Source organism: Nilaparvata lugens, chromosome 8 (genome assembly GCF_014356525.2).
Source record: "Nilaparvata lugens isolate BPH chromosome 8, ASM1435652v1, whole genome shotgun sequence".
Classification (NCBI taxonomy): domain Eukaryota; kingdom Metazoa; phylum Arthropoda; class Insecta; order Hemiptera; family Delphacidae; genus Nilaparvata; species Nilaparvata lugens.
The window spans coordinates 14,608,736-14,622,313 of record NC_052511.1 but is presented as its reverse complement, the minus strand read 5'-3'; positions in this window follow the sequence as shown (position 1 = coordinate 14,622,313).

Here is a 13,578-nt window from a genome sequence, read left to right as displayed (position 1 = left end):
TAATAAAATCAAAAGGATTATTCTCAATCAATATTATTAACTTGAAAAATAACAGGCTTTGTTGATAAAATCTTTTGATTGAAGTTTCACTTAATTAATTTCCCTAAATTATATTTTAACCTTAGTTTACGTACCTTAGCGGTTATTTGAAGAAACAATTATTCGTACATGATGAAGAAACACAATTAAACCTTTCAGGACATGGCACTACTAGTAAATTTAAACATTAATAAAAAATAAACTAGCTCCTACATTAACTATGAAATAAACTTGTAAACCTGCCCAAAAAGGGCGAAACATAATGACTACATCTTTACTCTCGTAGTGCTCCTAGCAAAGTGTCCTCCGGAACGTAATCTGGTCTCTCGACTGGGGAATCCCCACTACTGTATTTAGAAACAGGTCTCCTATTGGGCGAATGGAATCAATTTGACCAATCGTCGCGTGGCTTCTACAGCCTTTGGACCAAATAGTAACTGCAAAATCGGTAGTTTGTTATAATTTCAATGCTTGCTGTTTTCCAACTTATCGCATTTTATGTCGCGACAAGAAGGCTAAGTTTTAGAGATAATTCCATAATCTACATTCCTCGACGACTCGGAGCCACAATTTTTAAATATCTATCATGGGAAACTCGAAGTCATGGCCGTTCATAATAGAGAGAGAAAATAATTTATTTCGCTAACTCACTTACAATAATGGCTCTAGTCTATTGCATATTAAATTTACTATTATAACTTGGGAAAAGGCCTGAATTAAAGACAGTGCCCGGCACACATTGAATCTATTTTTTGAACATCTAAATGGTGTGCTGGATTTATGCTCTAGAAAATTCCCAAGATACAAATGTGTATTAACTGGAGATTTTAACATCGATATGCTTAGAGAAACATCACATTGTTCAAGGTTGAGTGGTTTGCTCGACTCCTATGGTCTGTCTCTCCATTTTACAAATGCAACTAGGCTTGCGTATAATTCTCAGACATGCATTGATAATATAGCTTCAGACACGGAAATTGATAAAAGGAGATGTAAAAACCTAATAATAGATAACTGTCTATCTGATCATACAGTTCAGATAGTTCAGTTCCCAAAAGAAGCAATATATCTTCTAGATCATTCAAATCTAACTTTAACATTTCAAATGAATCTACAAAAGCCATAAGAATATTTTCTAAACATAATATTTCCAAATTTAAGCTTCTCCTGAATCAAGAAAAATGGTCTGACTTGTTTATTATGCGTCATACAACATCAGATTCAAATTCTCTTTATAGGAAATTCACTCATATAATATTGTCCCACTTTGAGGAATCATTTCCTAAAAGGTATAAACCAGTAAAAGTTCGCACACAGGAATCTAAAGGATGAATCACAGCAGGCATACGCATATCGTGTGCAAGGGCTAGAGAGTTACATAGTCAAGCTAGAACAAATCAAAATCCTGGCTTTCTTCTTTATTTGAAAAATTACAAGAGAGTACTAAATAGATGTATTAGAGCTGCTAAAATTGATTATAATAGCAACAGAATAAAAAATGCATCCAATAAGACCAAAATGGCTTGGAAGATCGTTCGGGAGGAAACATGTGTTAAAAATGACAATGGATGTTTAACAGAAACCTTTTTTAACAAAAGCATAGAGGATATCTTGAACTCATTCAATGAATATTTTATTGATATGTAACACTCCTTATCTCAGTCCAGACATTCACAAGGCCCTAAACTACTGTAATAATTTTCCTAAATCGAATAATTTTCTTATATCTATCCATCCAGTAACAGAAAGGGAAGTAGTAGACTTAATAGATAATATAAAATTATCAAAGACACCTGGCTGGGATGAATTTCCACCTTTCTTGCTTAAAACTTGTGTAATGTCTCTAGCAAAGCCAATGGTGCTTTTGATAAATTCCTCATTTAGAAATGGTGTGTTCCTGGAATTTCTGGAATATTCAACTGTGATCCCTATATTAAAAACAGGAGAACCAAGTAATCTAAATAATTATAGGCCTATTGCAATCTTGACAGCTTTCTCCAAGATTTATCAGATGACGGTGGCTTCCAGATTGATTAGATATATGGACACGAATAATCTACTCCATGCAGATCAATTTGGGTTCCGTAAGGGCAGAAACACAACCGGGGCTATATATGAGTTCATTTCAGGTCTTTCATTGGCCGTTGATGGATCGCAGTGGGCCGCAGGCATCTACTGTGATCTGTCGAAGGCCTTTGACTGTGTCAATCATTCTATTTTTTTGGAGAAGCTGCGCTACTATGGAATAGTTGGAACAGCTCATAAATGGTTCAGCTCTTACCTGAAGGATAGGCAACAATGTATAAAAGATAGATCATCTTCCAAATATACCTAGTGGGGTGCCACAGGCATCGATCCTGGGACCTCTGCTATTCATTATATACGTCAATGACCTCCCAACATCAGTCTCCCATTCAAGGTTAATAATGTTTGCAGATGATACTACAGCTTTAGTAACAGATAAAAATCAAACAAATCTAGCAAATAATATAAAAAATGACCTTGATACCATGTCCTGCTGGCTCAAAGCAAATGGACTCTCCCTTAATTATAATAAGACTTTTTTAATGAAGTATAGCTACAGATCAACAGACAACAGAATTCCTCTTTCATTAACTGACAGCAAACTGAAACTAGCGAAATCAATAAAATTCTTGGGAGTTACAATAGATGAGCATTTGACTTGGAAGGAACACATACAGAGTCTCACCTCCAAGTTGAACCGTGCATACTTTATGATTCTAAAATTGTCTCATTCGGTGGACAGAAACACCCTCATAACAGTCTATTATGCCTATGTCTATTCCCATCTATGCTATGGAAATATCTTCTGGGGTAATTCAACAGACAGTTCTAAGGTATTTTTAATGCAAAAAAAGATTATTAGAGTGATTTTCGGGTTGAGACAAAGAGACTCATGCAAGTCTGTTTTTCAAAATTCTCACCTTGCCTGCAATCTACATTTATCAGTTATTAATTTTCATCAAGAGTAATATCAATAAATTTCAATTTTGCACAGAGAGACATAATTACTCCACACGCAATCAGCATTTGCTGTTGTATCCAGTCCATAGACATGCGACATATGAGAAGAATCCCTCTTATCCAGGATTGGGATTATATAATAAATTACCTGAGACCATTCGAAAAATCGAATCTCTAAAGCTCTTTAAGAAATCTGTGAAAAGAATCTTAATTGATAGAGCGTACTACTCGGTGGCAGAATTCAATTAACCATAAACTCTGCACTCAATGACACAAATTAAATTAATGATCACATCTGCTCTATTTTTAGGACTAAGGATAATGATGGACCTGATATAGGATACACTTTGTTATATAATTTTTTTATATACTGTTCTGTTTATTTTACCTGTTAGAAATCTTACTTAGTTCTAAGGATGCAATTATTTGACAAATCACCTATCAAGTGGGAGTATTTCCAATATTATGATGTAATGTGATGAAATAATAAATAAATAAATAAATAAATTCACCTCTGGCAAATAAGTAGTTTTAAAGGGGGGTTCTGGGACAATGTCATTGGCCTCTTGGCCTCTTGCCAATGAGTAGTTTGTAAGGGGGATTTTGGGACAGTGTCATTGAACTCTGCACCACTTACTAGTTTGTAAAGAGGGTTCTGGGACAATGTCATCGAACTCTATCCCCTGGGGATAGGTATTAAGCCCAGTGATAGAACAATATCATTGACCTCTAGTCACCAAGTAGTTTGTGACAAGAGTTCTGGGACAATGTCATTGACCTTTATCTCCTGGATAGCTAGGTCTAAGGTCCAGTGATCGGAAGGTTCCAGGGACAAGGTTTTGATGACTTTGTCCGTGGTACCTCTTGGTTGATGTGGAAACTGGACAAGAGGTCAAATGGTGCCTGGGGAGGGGGATCAATGACTTTGTTCCAGAACACTCACTTCAGGGTAGCATGCTCTGAGGTTCAGTGATTAGAAGGTTCCAGGGACAAGGTTTTGATGACATTGTCCATGGTGCCTTTTGATTAATGTGAAAACTGGATAAGAGGTCAAATGGTGCCTGGGGAGAGGGGTCAATGACTTTGTTGCGGAGCTCTTTTTTTTAACTACTTCTTTTGATAAGTTTATTAGTTCACAAGAGCTGGGAAGGCAAAATTTGTTTAAAACATAGCCCAAAGCTACAGAAAATAGAAGGAGATGATAAAATAGTTTGAATTGAACAAAACAACGGAACAAAAACCATCAGCTTTATTATTTTATTATATAATTGTAGATAACTAATAGGCATATCTCTTATACCAATACTCTCTCAATCAGTCTCAACTAGAATAGTATGTGTTCTTTTTTACATCAATTTTCCATTGTATTAAATTTACTCTATGTACCGTATATTCTAAAGAAAACCCAACTTAAATTTCTCTAAACTACATTCTTGTCTTGTTGGGACTCGAACCCACAATCCAGCGATAGCTGTGATGCTTCAGTCACTCCACTCATTCATAAATTGTGTAGTTACTTTGCTGAAGTATATTCATTCATAGAATGTCGATTTACAGAGGGTTGAGGGAACAGATGGAGGAACTTGGAGGTAATGTGATCTTGCACAAATTCGCGGGTAAGGTGCATGAAGCAGCATCTTCTAGCATCCTTTGTTTAGTTCAGATTTGGCCATCAGTGAGAAATAATAATAATATTCGTATGGCAACTTTTTGAAATTGTTCATTTACGACATGTTTTGCTCATGATGCCATTATCAAGTAATTGAATAACATAAAATAAATACTATTGCAAGCTTCTTATCTCTGATCATATATGCTTGTACATTCATATGATTTTACAAACTTTCAATTTTTTATTTCCATTCAAGAGAAAAACAAAAAAAATAACAAAAAAATATATAACAAAAAAATATAACAAAAAAATATTATTTTTGTGGATTTTATTGCTCGGGAATCCCTGACGGAAGTTATTCTTTTTGAAGTTATTTTAGAACCTGCAACCAGACGGACAATGACATTGGCCTTCACTGAGTAAAAAGTGAGAACTCGCTAACACTCGTTCAATTATTCTATGGATGGAGGCACTTAGTTGTCAAATAGACCCATGTTGCTCTACAGTTTCAGGAACTAGATTTGTCTGAGGCCCGGCTGCACAGGGGTCGGTTGCATTTTGGTCGTGGTTGGTTTCATGAGAAACAACCTTTTGAGAAGATGGCTTCTCTGATTGGTTCTCGTGGAATTGATCGCGATTGGGACTTGATTGGCTTTTGTGCAGCTGGCACTTAGTTTTTAAATTGCATAAAAACTAAGAACTTTCATTGAACCTTGCTTGTAGGATTGAAAGATACTGTTATGAAAGTTATATTCATTAATTATTCTATTTGAGACTGCGATAATTTCAATAAGAGTTGAGACATTTGAGAGTGAAATAATGTTTCAAGCTTTGTGTTACCACTGATGTTCTGTTATAGTCTCTTCCAATTAAGTTCTAAGTATAAAATTGTTTTCCATTAGCTCTACTATTTTCCAGAGAGATCTATATAATATTTATATTAGTGTAATGTTGGCTTTATTTGATGTAAGATGTTGGTTTGCGACCGTGCTGTGTTGTAAGGATGTTGTAAGGATGTCTGAAGGATGTCTGTAAAGATGATAGTGTGTGTATACTCAGGTTAAAGATTGAATCGTCACGTTGATATCGAACATTTGTTTTTATTTTATTGCATTTTGAGTTGGATTTTGTTCATGTTGAAGATTAAATTCGAACGTTGATATCGAAATAAACACATACATTTTCAAGCGATAGGCTAGGTCAAGAGCTGCCACAGAGTTGCTAACAACTCAGAATTGAACTATTTGAATCATGATGATATTTTTTCTTAAATAATTTATTTTAATAAAAATAATTATAGTTGGCCTCCACATCACCCCTTACAGCCAAACCGTTCCACCACATGGCGCCAAGTGACTGAATGAGTATGGTTAGGCAAATTTCACGTGCAATAGAACTGCTTCAGCCTTAGTGTATTGCAACTGTCAAAGTGATATACCCAGAGTATGAGAGTGTTCTATTGAAAAGTATAAGAAGAACGTTTTTTCAATCCTGCTCATGTAGAATTTTATTATTCTCTTTTTGAATAAATTGGAGGCTTCAAATATCTATTCTATTTCCCAAGGTGTTTCGCAAATTGCGCATAGGCACAATAATTCCTGGATTGCCAATCTTCAGGTGACCATGCAGGCAATGATACAAGAACAAATCATCAAATTAATTTCTTTCTACGTCATTCCAGTGAGTCCAAGGCTTTCTTCCTGACAAAACTGGTTGTATGAAAGCTGTAGAAAATAGATCTGGTAGGAGGCGTTTTATTATAGGGCAACTTTTATAATAAAACATCTCTTGGCTGAGTTTTATCTGAGGAATTGAAAATTGAAATTGACAGGATTGACAATTTTAACACATAAAGCTACTCAACCTTGCTCAGGGTTTTCTGCATTGTTGATCGTTATGAGAATGATGTCAGATCTGATATATCCTATCTATTACAATTTTACAGATTTTTGATGTGTGGAAATATCTGAAATTCATATCTATTCTATCAAGTCTCAATAGCTTTCTTATTACAGTATTTACTTAGTCACTAATAACTTTATTCAAACCATTTATGTGGTGGTGAGGAAGATACTGTACATAAATGAAATATTACAGTCTATGAGATCGATTATCATATCAACCTTTTATTTTATTTTCAACTAATATTTCTTGATTGTATATATATTTTTAAAACACTTCATTGATATCAGGGTATAGGGCCACAATGGCAGCAAACAGCTACAAAATGCAGTGGCAGGAATAAACATCTACATAGATTCAAGTCTATTTGTCTGTGGTATTATAAATGAGAAATAATGTGTCCATTTGCAGCGCAACTTGTCACTTTCCATTCTATTCCATTATGATAATACCGTTGCTGTATCCTGCTGCAGTAGTTTCCGGCTCATGTGATCGTTATCAGCCATTAGTCTACCACACGAAAATAGTCTGAGGGAAATTGGAACAGATGAGTGCAACGTTGCCAAATAGGAGTTGATCAACGTTGTCCACGGCTGATTATGGGTGCGGGGTGGTGAGAGTGGACGCATCTGTTTCAATTTCCATCGGGCTATTTCTGTGCGGTAAACTATATTTTTGCATTGGACAACTTGAGGTGCATTCTCGTTTGTGCGTAAACTTCCGCAGTCGATGATAACAAGCAGTGTTGACATTCTTGTCCAAATTTCAAGTGAGCTAAAACAGCTGATCAAATAACTTCTCATTATTTGTGGTCGACGACGGCATTTACGCATAAACGACGTGGACTACAACTATGCCACGTTTCGGAAAGCCAAATTTCTGACTTCAGCTGTTTAAAGTATACAATAATATTAAAAATCAATATAGAATATGAGTAAAAATGAAAATAAAACATATAAATAGGAAAGTTCAAATGAATTGATATGAAATTCAATGTGTACAGTGTGTTGAGGGATTTTGAGTGGTTTTGGAATGTCTCTTTTAGGTTTAATTTCTTGTTGTATCATAATACCATTATCATTCTACGTTTGTAAGTAATATATATTGTAATTAATAATTATTGCTCTGCTTCCTTTATTTTGGTAATATGTTATTGTTTAGTGCTTATTATTGGTTGCAATTGTTTTGTTTTTCACACAAAAACCATGGCCCGGGACATTGTGTCTTCTTGTAAGCCTGCTGAAGCATCTGGAGCGTTTCCTGGCCGTTCTTGCCAAGTTTGACACATCTTCACCGAATAACGCTGCTCAATCAAATGCTGCATTTTCACTGTCGCGACTTTTCGACGTGAAAAACACACACACACACACACACTGACTTGATGCGTGATGCGTCACTTCAGCGTCTCGCCAGCAACTGACGAGTGCTCGGTCGCTTGCCTGAGACTCCCCCCACCAAGCAAGGCTGAAGAGACCGGTCTGGAAGCGCTGAAAACATCAGTCTTGAAACTTAATTAACACACCCTGTAGGATGCAAGTAGAAGTTCAGACATAGGGAAATCGAGTTGAACTCTAACAGACAAGTATATCACTGACATGTATATTACAATAATCAGAGTATCATTCATGCTTTACAATATTCATCTTCAATTGGTACTTTTGCTGATTTTGTGGTAGTGGATGATTGGAATCAACCCCTCACTTTTTTATGAATATGTTTGATGATTCTAATAAGTGGATCTAACACTAGACCCACACCCAATGCAATATGGGCTCTTGGAGATCTTGAATGGTCCTCATCCACAGCAACTGTAACATTTATCAAAAACATAAGACAATATAACGAAAGTTCTAATAAATACTAATTGTATTGATTTTTACAAAAAAATATATTGAATATTCAGACATGCTTCTTCAATGCCGATTTTTAATCTATACTTATAAAATTCTCATCTCACACACTCAATCACTCACACACTTACTCACTCACTTACTCACTCACTCACTGATCACAATTTCTGAAAAAAACTACTGAATGGGTTGCAACAAAACTCAGAATATAGCTCCCTCATAGGTCCTAGGTGCTCAACAAGCGATATTTAAACTCTGAAGCTGCGTTTACACCAAAGTTATTAACATAATGTTAATAGCTTAAACCTTACAGATTCTATTAGATTGAACATAACTTATCATACACATGATGAACATATGTGTTTGTCAAGTTCCGTTCAATCTAATAGAATCTATAAGGATTAAGTAATTAACATTTCGTTAAGAACTTTGGTGTAAACGCAGCTTAAGGCTGGTTTTTGATGGTTTAAAGTTCGTCTTTTAGCATGAATATTCTTCTTCATTCAATCTCTCAAATATAATAGAAATGTCCATATCATATGTTAATAAATATAATCTAAAGAGAGTACCTCTTCGAAACAGTTATTATGGACCATGTCGGAGCACGGGTTACTTGCTAATAGGGAAATATAAATGTTGGTAATAATATTCCACAGTCCTCAGTTCAAGGAACTGTAAACTACTTTATCTGGTTCACTCATCCAATATCACATGTGGATTTAATTGAAATGTGTACATCCTATTATATTAAGCGATCAATCTCTGTATATCAGTTTATATTTTTGTATCTGGTTATTTTTATATCTGTTTATCTGGTTATTTATGTTCAACGGAGCTCGAAAACGGCTCTAACGATTTCCACGAAATTTGGAACATAGTAGGTTTATGATATAAAAATTCGATTGCACTAGGTCTCATCCTTGGGAAAACTCGCTGAACTACATTAAAAGGATAATTCATCCTTGGCTGAAGCAACTGAGACTTTCGTCGTCTGTGGATAGTAAAAAGTGAGCGAGTGATCTGTGGATAATCAAAATATCGCATCCCCGAAATTCATAAGCTGATGTATAACCAGCTGTAAAATATAAACACGATCATTTTAGAGAATTGTGTTCTTTTTATCAATAAATAAAAATCTGATGTGGCGCACTCACACAACTTTCCTTGCCGTTATGAAAATGTATCACCTGACGCTAGTGTTCCCTCGCACAGGCCTAATAATAGTTTACTATTCAAAGATCTGAGCCAGCTGGTGACAGGACAATAACGCTGGATACACACGAGATCTGCTATCTCTTCATAGTGAATGATTTATTAGAATCAACAGTTGCCAACAGTTAGCAATTGAATAATCACATTTTCTCAAATTTCAAGCTTATTTTCAATTTTAGGTGAAAATGTTATTCGACATTATTTGAGGAGATTTTCTTGCTGAATCTTTTCCACTCGAAATTTTTTGTTTAAATTCAGCAAGACTATATCTGAGACCTGATAATTGGAAACCTAAAATCAAACTTTGCATGGATGAGGCGGAGCTCCTGAAATTTTTACAGTTATGGGACTTGTGGCAGTTGATATGGCTTATGAATGACTATTTTAGGTATAACTTGAATCAAAATCGTTGGAGCCATTTTCGAGATAATCGCAAAAAACCCTGTTTTTGACAACATTTTCGGCATCATGAATTGCATTTTATTGAAATTGTTCGTGTCGGATCCTTATAGTTTAAGGACCTTAAGTTCCAAATTTCAAGTCATTCCGTTAATTGGGAGATGAGATATCATGTACACAGACGCACATACACTCATACACACACACACACACACACACACCACACACACACACACACCACACACACACACACAACACACACACACACACACACACACATACACACACACACACCACACACACACACACACACACACACACACACACACACACACACACACACACACACATACACACCAATTCCCAAAAACCACTTTTTTGGACTCAGGGGACCTTGAAACGTATTGAAATTTAGAAATTGGGGTACCTTAATTTTTTCGGAAAGCAATACTTTCCTTACCTACGGTAATAGGACAAGGAAAGTAAAAATAACGAGCGAAGATAGGTGCCCCGATATTAATACCTGAATGGAGACGTCTTGAACATCCATGAGTGATATCTGTTGTAATTTGATGATCAATTCACACGGAAGTGACGTGGCAATGGCAAGGCATTGACTTCTTGTCACTTCCACGCCAATCCTATATTAATAACACATGGTCCAACGTAAACAAAAGAGGAAAGGCAAAGCGCCACTTCTTCAGATTGCATTTAACCTTATTATGTTTATTTGGGAGTTGGAAAAGGCAGCGCCACGCTATTGCGACGTTCGTGCTGTTACTACCATGTGAATTTCGACTAGAACAAACGAACATTGCAGCAGATGAACGTATGCTAGCAGTCAGAGGAAAAATCCCTCTCCAGGCTTTCGACTGTTGCAACGCATGCAGACGTCGATCCATATCTATCTACAGAAGTTTTTTTTTCTACGTCTGTCTACTGCTTTGTGCGTATGCCTTTATATTTGATTTCAATTTTGAGGGCTAGTAATTTTAAAGGTAGTTAGTAGTTCCTACTAGTGATTTTTGGTTAGTCACGACGTGTTCATACTAATTATTAAAAACCTTTTGAAAATTGAATAGATTCACTGAATCCTCAAAATAATTTTCCACTCTAACAAAGTGGAATCTCATTTTTAGTGATACTGAAAATATCTCTTCCCTGTTGAATATTGATGGTGATGGGTAAGCTGAAACAAGTAAAACCATAGTCCCGTATTTTTTTCTATTTACCACATTTCTATAATATTTATATTCTCCATTCTCAGGTATAGAGTTATGTCAATTGAAAATGAATTTAAAAAAAAATCTATACATATAAAGATGAGCAGTAGCTTATCTATCCATTATCATATCTGGGAACATTAGCAATTCTATTGAGCGGAGAACATTTAAATATATTTCTGATTCTAATGACTGGTGAATGTTCAGAATAGCTTAGAAATACAGAAAATCAAACCTTTTCAGTGAACCTGCTCATAATGACATTTAATAAAATGTGTTATCGGTTAGTTGATTGGGTTGGGGGGGGAGGGTTAGTGCGAGGGTAGTCAAACTGAACGGAAAAATGATTAATATGAATATGAGTCGTCTTTATTCGAAGGTTGGAAATCACTGGAGTACATAATTCAGAGCTGTATCATCACCATTGCATCAATGAGTACTATAAAGCAACTAGATTGAACCACTTCCCCCTCTATTGATCTCTACTTGCCACCATATTATAAGAAACTAGTAGATAACCCGTGCTTCGGTAGGGTCTATTTTAGAACTTTTCAAAATTAAAACTTGATGTAATAAAAAATTCTAAATTTGAAAATAGGCCTATAACCATCCTCGGTTAATTAATCTTTATGCAAAATTTCAAATCAATCAGTCCAGTAGTTCAGACGTGATGATGTGTCAAACATAATTTTCCTACATCACGTACGTGTATGAGCCAGCTCTTTTCATTATTATAGTAAAGATGATGGATAGATGAATTATTTATATCAGTATCTTTTGAATGAGAATAACTTTTGAACGGTTTGAGAAATTAGTGCGGTTTTGATGCGACAGAAAGTCAGTTATTTTTTTTCGAATAGGATCTTAAATCATACTTATCATCCAATGTCTCTTTTAAAAGAAATGTTCAGCTGCTTCTATACAACAACTGGATTCATGATAAATTGTAAACTTGTAATGAAATCTTGAAGAACTGAGAATTATGCCTGATCTCATAATAACCATCCTAGGTTAATTAAGAATCTGTATGTGAAATTTCAAATTAATAAGTTGAGTATATTTCAGACGTGATGATGCGTCAAACATAATTCCCTAATCCTTACGTGTATTAGCCAGTTCTTTCCTTTATTTTAGTATAGAAAACTGGAGAAGACAATAATATTTGAAAATCTCACAGAATCATATTGATTTTTCCAATACATCAATGAATTTCAGTATCAATTAAATCCTCCTCAATTTGAATCAGGCAGCCTTTTGTTTTCCCAATTCCAAACAAAATACCTAAAATTCTCGTTTCACTGCGAATTCATGTCTGATAGAACATTATAACAGAAGAATATAAATTATTACTTATTTTATTGTGATCTATTCATGTTTTTCTTATGAAATTCAATGATAGTCCTACAGCATGAAGACAATGACCATTTCATTTGTACTGGTGGCAAAATTTTACATTAAACATAATTATTTGATAAAATCCAAGTTCAATTGTGATGAAAACAAATTCCTTCAAAAAATAATTGATGATAATACATTTCGAGGGAGAAAATTAAGAACAAAAAAATTGGGAAAAATCGGGATTCGAACCGAAGAAACATCGCTCTGTAAACTAGCAATTTACCGTTACGCTACACGGGCGTTCGAGAATTATAGTCTTGTAACAGCATTATAACCTCCTTATAAAAAAATCTTATGGGCTGCAACAATGTAGCCTATGGAACTTCATGTACGGTAGCATAGATGAAATTTGAACATTAATTCTGAAAAATCTAGAAGGAAAATTGAAATTTGGGCTTCCAGGTGCACGAGATTGATATTTTTAGAATCTATGTGCAAAATTTGGAGATCTAAATCATTCCCGTTTTTCCGGTATGCAATCCACAAGTTGGCATGTTTTGATGCGAACAAACGAACAAACACAACCCTACTCTCTCTTATTATATAGATAGATGATAATATGAGAGACTATCTTCTATCCTTGATGCGGAACTCCCAATTTCACACCTAATCCATTAAATAATCCATTATTCAATTCCTTAAAAAATAAAATTCTCAATATCATGACAGGAGACTCTTACATACTTGAGTGTATCGGAATGAATAATTATATAATAAGTTATTATTATTATTTAAAAGAGAGATGTAATAATTATATAGCCAACCTTCGTTCATCATCTCAGCCATGAACCGTGAGTCATCCTGAGAGAGAGGTGACGCCTCAGCAGGAGTGAGATGGGAGAAGAACAGGACAAAAAGCACGCAGATCCCCAAGGATACATAGGCATACAGCTTCATGGTGGACTGATCAACAATCAAACTTCAATTCTATTTTTATAGTTGTCCTTACTGCACTGGA